The following is an 8,375-nucleotide window of genomic DNA, read 5'->3' on the forward strand; positions in this document are numbered from 1 at the left end:
GAAATATTTGAGTTAGAAGGAACCTTAAAGACCATTAAGTTCCAACCCTCCTGCCATGGACAGGGACACCTTTCCCTAGACCAGATTGTCCAGTGCTTCACCCAGCCTGGCCTTGAGCACTTCCAGGGATGGGGCATCCACAGCTTCCCTGTGCAACCTGTTCATGTGCCTCACCACCTCACAGTAAAGAATTTCTCCACAATATATAGTCCAAACCTGCCCTCCTTCAGTTTTAAGGCATTCATCCTTGTCACCATCTGCTCTTGTAAAAAGTTCCTTTCCATCTTATGATATATTATCATTAAGAATACTGCCCAAATTCACTGAATTAAATGACCTAGACATATATTTTCCTTGTTACCTGCTTAAAGGTAACAGCCATCTGCTTTAAAGCTGCAGACCCCAGTTTTCAAAATGGAACTTTTAAAAAGGCAGTCAGTAAACAACCATCACTTAATATATGAGCCTCCTGAAATACTCATGGTATGTGTTGGGGAGTTTGTTTCACAAACAGGATGGGACTGCTGGGATACATTCCTTGAGCTTTTATTGCAGCATCAGCCTCATTACAAGGCGGAGACAATAAGAAGGTGGCAAAAGCTTGTGTACAGCCAGCAGCAGCCAAAGATTTCTTTGTTACAGAACATTTAAAAAACTTTCCAGCCAATAGCGTATTGCTAAAGCTTACAGGCAGTTGTTCTAGCCAGTCACTAAAAGCACATGTACACCTGCTTCACACAATGCTTGCTTGTCTTCTTTCTATTAACAATACACAATGCTCCTTTGTTAAGCTTAAAACCTTCTACTATCTTGCTAAGCATATTTTTCTGCAGTCTTAAGGTATATCTTAGCCAAGCCTAAAACTGAAGCTATTGTTTCATGTCTTTGCTTGCTGTACTATTGTAACTTCTTCTACCTTCAGACTTTGCAGCTGCAGCTAGTTCCAATTTTTTCTGCTCTTTCTGTTTCTAAGGCCTGCACTTCCAGCTTCCTGAAAATCCTCTTACCTTTACTATTTCCCTTATTGGTACCTACTTACAGCACAATAGAACTTGTAGGAAAAGTAATATATTGCAGTTAAGGCAGTACATAGCTGTTTCTGCAGTACTCTGTTTGTTGTTTGGTTTATTAAAATTAAAGAGTAATATTTATTATTCCCTATACATTGTCACTGTTCATACATTGTCATGATATGCAGCTTTGTCCTTGTATAGTTTTATAGTCTATGATCACTCAGAACAAGGAACTATATTTCAATTACACCAAAACTGAGGAAATATCTTTTTGGGTAAACAAACTTTTCAATGGAAAAAATAACAAAATACTTCACGATAAGAGTACATTCAGGGTTCAATATATTTTTGTTGGAATCACAAATTAATAGTTTCTGAAAATTAACATTCAACAAGGCATATTCAAGAATTCTTAGTTACAGCAGAATATTTTAATCATGTTATGCATGCTATATTCATGTTAATTTCCAATTAAATTAGTACCATGTAATGAAAACCAAAGGAATTATTAAATCTTAGATATTAAGTAGAGTAGTCTATTATTTTCCTGCAATAAACTTTCATTCTAGTGAATATTTTCTGTACTTCAGTTATTTGAAAAAGCCCTTTTCTGTAAAATTTTTCAAGTGCCATTCTGTTTTCTTTTTCCCTCTTCTGTTAGGTCTCTTCTGTGTTCACAGAATATTTCAGTGTCTACTTATCCTGTGAGATGCAAGGCTATCTCATACTTGAATACGACAGGATCTATATTATAATCCTACGAAAGCAGATTTTTTCCATAAAGGTTACCTTAATAATGAACTTGAGGCAACAGGAATGGAGAATGTGCAGAAAATCAGAATAGCACATATATGTTAGACTAAAAAAAAAATCTAAGCACTGTGAAGAGGGAGAAGATGAAAGGTGATTTTTAAAGAAAATGGTTAAACAGGTTTCCTTCAACAGTGCTGTTTGCTTGCTGCACATGTGCACTTTATTCATTATCTTTTAGGAAAGAATATTTTCACGCTACTTGTTACAGCTACAAAATGACATTGGTACTTTGTTAGCTTTAATTTCATCTGAAACAAGAATGATTAACATTTTGGAATCAGCTGCCTGTGTTTCATAAAAGCTGCTCAATGCCATATTAGAAGTTAATACTCTGCGTGGTTGCTGATGTTCCTTCTACTGCATGGCTTTTCACTTAATGCCATGAGACACAGTTTTCAATAAAAGCAGTCACCAGAAGAAATGAGCTGACATAACTTTTGACATGGAAGTACAACTTCAAAAAAGTTAGGTAAATAGCAGCAGGGTGGTAATCATCCTTGGCTGCTTAAGCCAGGCAGAAAAATAATGCTTGACTAGATAGGTCTCCAAACCTGATTCAGGATGACTTTACAAAAGCAAAGTTCTCTTACCCTAATAGACAATTTGTGGTGAGAAGTTCCCTGTGAAGAGACTGCACTGCTTATCAAGCATGCTTTTCTTCCTCTCTAGCTTGGAGACATCCAACACAAAACAGGACACACTATTTAAAGCTGGTTTAATTTTTTTTTTTTTAACCTTGCTGCTTATTATTCTTTGACCAGCCTAGTTCAACAGGAGGCCAGCAGGCTGGCCCAAGCCCAGGGCATGCTCTCTCCTTCAGCCTTCTACTGGATCCTTGGGATGGATCCAGGAGGCTGTGGCTGCTTCTGGAGATGGCAACCAGCTGCTGCCTAAAGGGCAGTGCCAGGAGGGGCAGGGGCCAGTGAGAACAGTCTGGTGACCCAGCTGCAGCCCAGCAGCTCCTGGGGATGGGCAGTTCTCCCTACACTTGGCAGGAGCACTGCACTGGAACTCCCCAGCTGTAGAGATACCATTTACCATTCCTGCTGCTCTGAAGAACACTTTTCTCCTAAGGCAATATCAGGTCTTTGCTGGTTTTCTTGCCTATGCTCCCTAGACATGCTTCATTGTCATCTCTTTTATACAAAACTGGTAGCTGTCCTGTCAACAAGGAGTGATTCTCCTCACCTGGATGGAAATCTGAGCATGAGTGAAGAGGCTCTTGATCATTTCCAAGGATGGCAAAACTTTTGGATTTTGCAATTGCAAATAGTTCTAAATTTATATTGCACACATTATAAAATTAAGCAGTTACTCATAATGATGAAGCAGGAAAAGGTCAAGAAAGTGAAAACTCATTTTCACTTCAACGAAGATCGTCATTCCAGGAATATCACTTTCCATGAAAAATGGGGAAAAGAGAGAACATAAGGAGGAGGTGCTGAATATCTTAGCATCAGTGTAACCACTGCCAATGTAAATTTGAGCACAAGCCTCATCTCTTTGTTACAGGGGGAAGATGGAGTCAGGGGATAACATTTCCCAATAAAGTCTTGTCTAAACACTCACAGAAACAGGATTTTAAAAACCAAACAATTTCAATAATGTATTTACAAAAGATGGGTCTTCTGGCATGAAGGCCATCACAACCTGGAGCATGTGAAGAGACTGTGCAGGAATCAGAATCTGACTTTTGTTCTTCTCATTGTCACATGAGAGAGGAGGAATCACAACACGTTCTGTGGCATGGATGTAGGAGCTTCTCCTCAGCAGATCCATTCCACTGCCCAGCTGAAAGTGCCCTGCTGTTCATTTTTTCCCTCCTCCCTCTCCTTCTCAGCACTACGGGAAGTTCCCCCTTGGCTGCTGCTGTCAGAGCCAGTGATGCTCTGCCTGGTCAGCCAGCAGGGGCCAAAAAGTACCAGGAGAATTTTGGCAGAGGCCCAGAACCACCAGTTCTGGCAGACAGAGAGGAGCACGCTTCCCTGGCTGAGTCTAGGTGACTCCTGGCCCTTCTGCTCCATGTCCTCCAGGAGCCAAGCCATCTCCTGGGTTTGCTGCTCCTCATGCTATGCAAAAGCTCTTGTGTGACATTTTCTTTGTGGTCACCCACCCCCAGTACTCACAGCAGGATGCTCAGCACCATCAGGATTTGGGTGATGTTCCCGGCCATGGGCTGGAGGAGGAGGAGGGAAGGGACTCAGCGGGGCTGGGTGACAGGAAGGAGGCAGCTGGGACAGTAGGGACAGGAGACAAAGGACCTGGGAATGTGAGTGAGAGGGGATGTGGGAGCTCAGGGGTATCATGGCATTGGTTGGTGAGCCAAGGTTGGTGAGCGCTGTAGGGACGGGACCACATCCCCAAAGCCCCTTGGACACTCACCATGGCTGACAGCTCTGGGCACCTTTCCACCCAGCTGGGGGCAGCTCAGGGTATTGCCCAGAGCCCCTTACCTCCCCTCAGCCTCAGAAACACCTTCTGGCCTGGCCCTCGCTCTGCCCAGCCTTCCCCTTGCCTGCCCCACTCACGCTGCTGGATGGTGGCACAGCTCTGTGACATTGTCTGATGTCTCTGGCATTAGAGCCACATGCTGACACCCCAGCTGGACAGCCATGGCCAGCACTGAATAATGCTTTGAACTCAGCCTTCTCTTCAGAAGTCCTAAAACAATCCTATTCCCCTCGTAGATTGGCTAGTTTTAACTTTTTTTAAAAAACTATTCTTCCATAATAGACTAAATTTTAGAGTAGCTGCAGTTACTTTTACTCTTTGCATTTTTTTTATTGTTTGGGCACTGTGACTTTACAAATATTCCACACACATATTAATGAAAAACAGTGTTCATTTTTTCTCCTGTATCACTATTGTCCTTTCTATGCTGAACCCCCCTTACGTGTATGTACATCTAGCTGCTACCTCCTGCTTATTTATGGAAAAGGAAGGGGCAAAGAGGCCTGATACCCATCAGGCTGAAAATCCAAATCAACAGAGTCATTTAGAAAGAGAATTTCAGCTCTATTTTTTTCTTGCAGGAAACATTTACATAAATTGACCCAAAGTGCATTGCAAACTAATGCCTAATTTTTAGTCCAATGTCATTCCTAGGCCCCCTTCAATCCAGCAGCTTTCAAACTTTCTACATCCTAAGTATTTAACATTATTTTATGTACCATGCATAGATCAGCAGTTTCTGTGCTGTGGTACAATGTATAGTGTAACATTTATCTGTGATAAAATATAACAATATAGTAAAATCAGTGGCAAGTATTCATGAAGTAGCTCACATTTAGCCAGAACAAATATATATATATAAATAATAATGTGCTTAGTTTCAGTAATACCTACCTTGCTACTTGTCAGTTTTCATTACTTTTTGTAACTCCTACTAATTTAGTGCCATTTGAAATTTCATTAAGGTGATGTTAAATCTTTCTCATGCTTTATTTTCACTTTCTAACTTTCCCCTAGGAGAACAATCAAATTGTAAAACAAAATTAGTAACTACATTTTAAACTATGATTCCTCCTGAGGAATTCTCACATTTGACTAAAGGAAAGAGCCTTTGGTAAAATGTTGTTTGATTTACCCCTTGTAATCAGTTGTAGTTTCAAAACACTTGCAAAAAAAGGGGGGATTTACAGTTGTTATTAATGTTAAACTAAGGAGAAATTGATTCCCTAAAATTAATATCTGTGCTGTATAATGACAATGGCTTGAAAAGGAGAAATGACAGTGACCTAAACAAATCCAGGGCATTTGGGTGGCACAGCACGGGGCCATTTGGGAGATAAGCAGGTTCTCACCTGCAGAGCAGAGGTATGCCATCCAGCTGTGTGGGTGTTCATGTGGAAGTCATCACTACTGAGTCTGGACACTGTAAATAGTGCTCACACCCTTCAGTAGTAAATGTGGTGGAAAGAAAATGGAAGAGAAAATAATGGAATAATTGGAGCATACTCAGATTTTCCCTGATCCTTCTCAATGTGTGCTTCTGCATAGACATCCAGGGTGGCATGCAAAAAAATTGGTGATGTGAATTTCCATCTCTACTGAATGCAGGAACTAAAGATAAATTCCTAAATTCCTGGTAAATACATTGAGAAGCAGCACCATGGGATGGACATAAGCACAAATATTACTACACTGACAGTACAAAATATACTAATTTTCAGCCTATGTGTAACTGTATCTTTCTTGACATGCTGACTAGGGCTGGTCTGATGTCAGTCAGGCGCTTCAGTGCTTCTGTAAGCATGCATGCATATTCACACCTTCCAGCAAAATTATTGTTAGGAAGTGATTAAGAAACTAATTGGGTTGTTACCCAGGAGGAAAAGCCTGTGATGCTTATCACCTGATATTAAATTTCATCACAAGCTCTTAGCTTTGTAGTTCCCAGTTACAGTTGGTCTAGTAAAAATAACTCAACTGCAGGACATGACTAATAAAGTTATATTCTCCACTCCACATTCCTGATGGAACTCTTGTAGATTTAAAGAAATAGTTAATCACAAGTTATAGAGGTATATTTTTAATGCAACATTGTGCAAGTTCTTTTGATGACTATCTTTTGCATGTCATCTTAATTCTTTCTTAGAGCTAAGAGATGTAATTTTTGACATCCTGTAGGAGAGTCACACCCTGCATCTACAGCAGAGTCACAACTGCAGGTATTCGAGATATTACTGTTTTTTCAGATGATGAAATTTGGTCATTTGCACAGATAACCTCCTAATTATTTACAGTTCATATTTTTAAACATGCAGACATCTTCAAGCAAAATGATTTCTGGTACTAGAGAGGCTTGATCTCTTATTCAGAAGGCATCTGAGTAATCTCTGCTTTCATCCTGAAATGGAAAAGTATTACTTTATGTCCATATGCTATATTGATTTATGTTAATAGAAATCCCAGGACAGTCAGTTTTTCTTGCATTTATTTTCCTTGCGAGGCATTTGATTACTTTTATGGTAGCTTGAGAAGGCTATGCCAGCTCTGACTCAATGGTTTTCAAAGAAGAGTTTTTTTGTGGGGGTTGTTATATTCTACATTTTCTCCTCTAAGCTTCTCAGGTTCATGAAGCTGTTTATGTAAGATGCATGGTTTTTAAGAATTTCCACAAAAGTGCTGCCTTGTCCAATTCACTTCCTGCTGCACGAGGAGCATGGCAAGTTGTAGGTATTGGCCACGCTAGCATGAGCTTTTTGAGTGTCTCCTGGACTTTCCTCTTACTGTGCAGGCAACTGGGTACCTTAAATATGTATTTTTAACAGAAAAGTGGTGCCTGGTTTTTCTAACAGCTGATGCTAAGCAATACCAAGAGCATTGTACAGAAGGAATGTAATCCATTTCCAATGCAGTAAGGTGAACGTCAAGAATAAAGAAGTCGCTGGTGTTAACAGGGAAAAGAATACTTGGTACTTGCTGCAATGTAATGCTGATCTCAAAAAGGATGCTTTGTTTTACATTCAGGACTTTGAGTATTGCATTAAAAAGCTTAATTTGCTGGGCAATTGTTAACTGCTTTGCCTGCATATAAGGGTTTTTTGTTTTTAAAATTACATTGTGGTAAATAGTACTAAAATATTTGGATAGCTGACAATGACATTTCTTGCAATAAATTTAAATAGTGATTATTTGATCTAATTTAATACTGGGCATCAGATCGAGAGAGTTTCTCCAGCATCCCACTGATTTGCACTGAGTGAAATGGAAAATATAAATATGTTACAACAGAATAGCCATATGTGAATGTAGATTTACATTTATGTTTATTTTATCTTGATGGCATGGTATCAATCAAATTGGACATACTAATTAAGGACTTCTGCATTATCAAAATTAAGCTGGATGTTACACCTATTCTGATTATCCTAGTTAGAGTTAATCTGAAAAACTGCTGTATCTACTGTTGAGGTACTGTGAAGAAATTGTTATTCCTGCTTGGTTGCTAAGAATTTAAATATTTCTTCTGACAGTTTATTTGTGGGGGAAAGCTGGGAAAGAGGAGTAAAATTGTTCCAAAGTAACAACTTGGTTTCTGATTTTTCTAGAAAACAGGTTTTTAATCAAAGTTATGGACAAACTTTTCAATATACATGACACCACATTTTGCAAAAGTTGACTTTTGATTCCTCAGTGTTAGAGGAATTATGTTGAGGAATTACACCATTCTGGTATAAATCAGAATGTATAAATCCATATGCCACAAACTGACATTTGTGTCTGTGGGGTTATCATGACTCTGATGGCAGAGTCACACCAGAAAAGCTCACTTTTCAGTGGAAGAGTTGCGTTTGTGCCCATGACACACAGCTTATTATATCTTTGCATTATAAGAAACTTTCCTAGAATTTCCATCCTTTTTTGAGTTAGTGTATGTTTGCTGTGCTATAATAAATCAAAGCAACTCATCCTTACTTTTAAACAAGAAATGGATTTTGTGGCTCCCACTGATCTTCCTATTCACATCATGAAATGATATTCTGAAGAAAGGAAAACATCTGTACATATAGTTTTATTCTGGTTAAGCACTGTCTGAATCCATAA

Source organism: Ammospiza nelsoni, chromosome 2, assembly GCF_027579445.1.
Source record: "Ammospiza nelsoni isolate bAmmNel1 chromosome 2, bAmmNel1.pri, whole genome shotgun sequence".
Classification (NCBI taxonomy): domain Eukaryota; kingdom Metazoa; phylum Chordata; class Aves; order Passeriformes; family Passerellidae; genus Ammospiza; species Ammospiza nelsoni.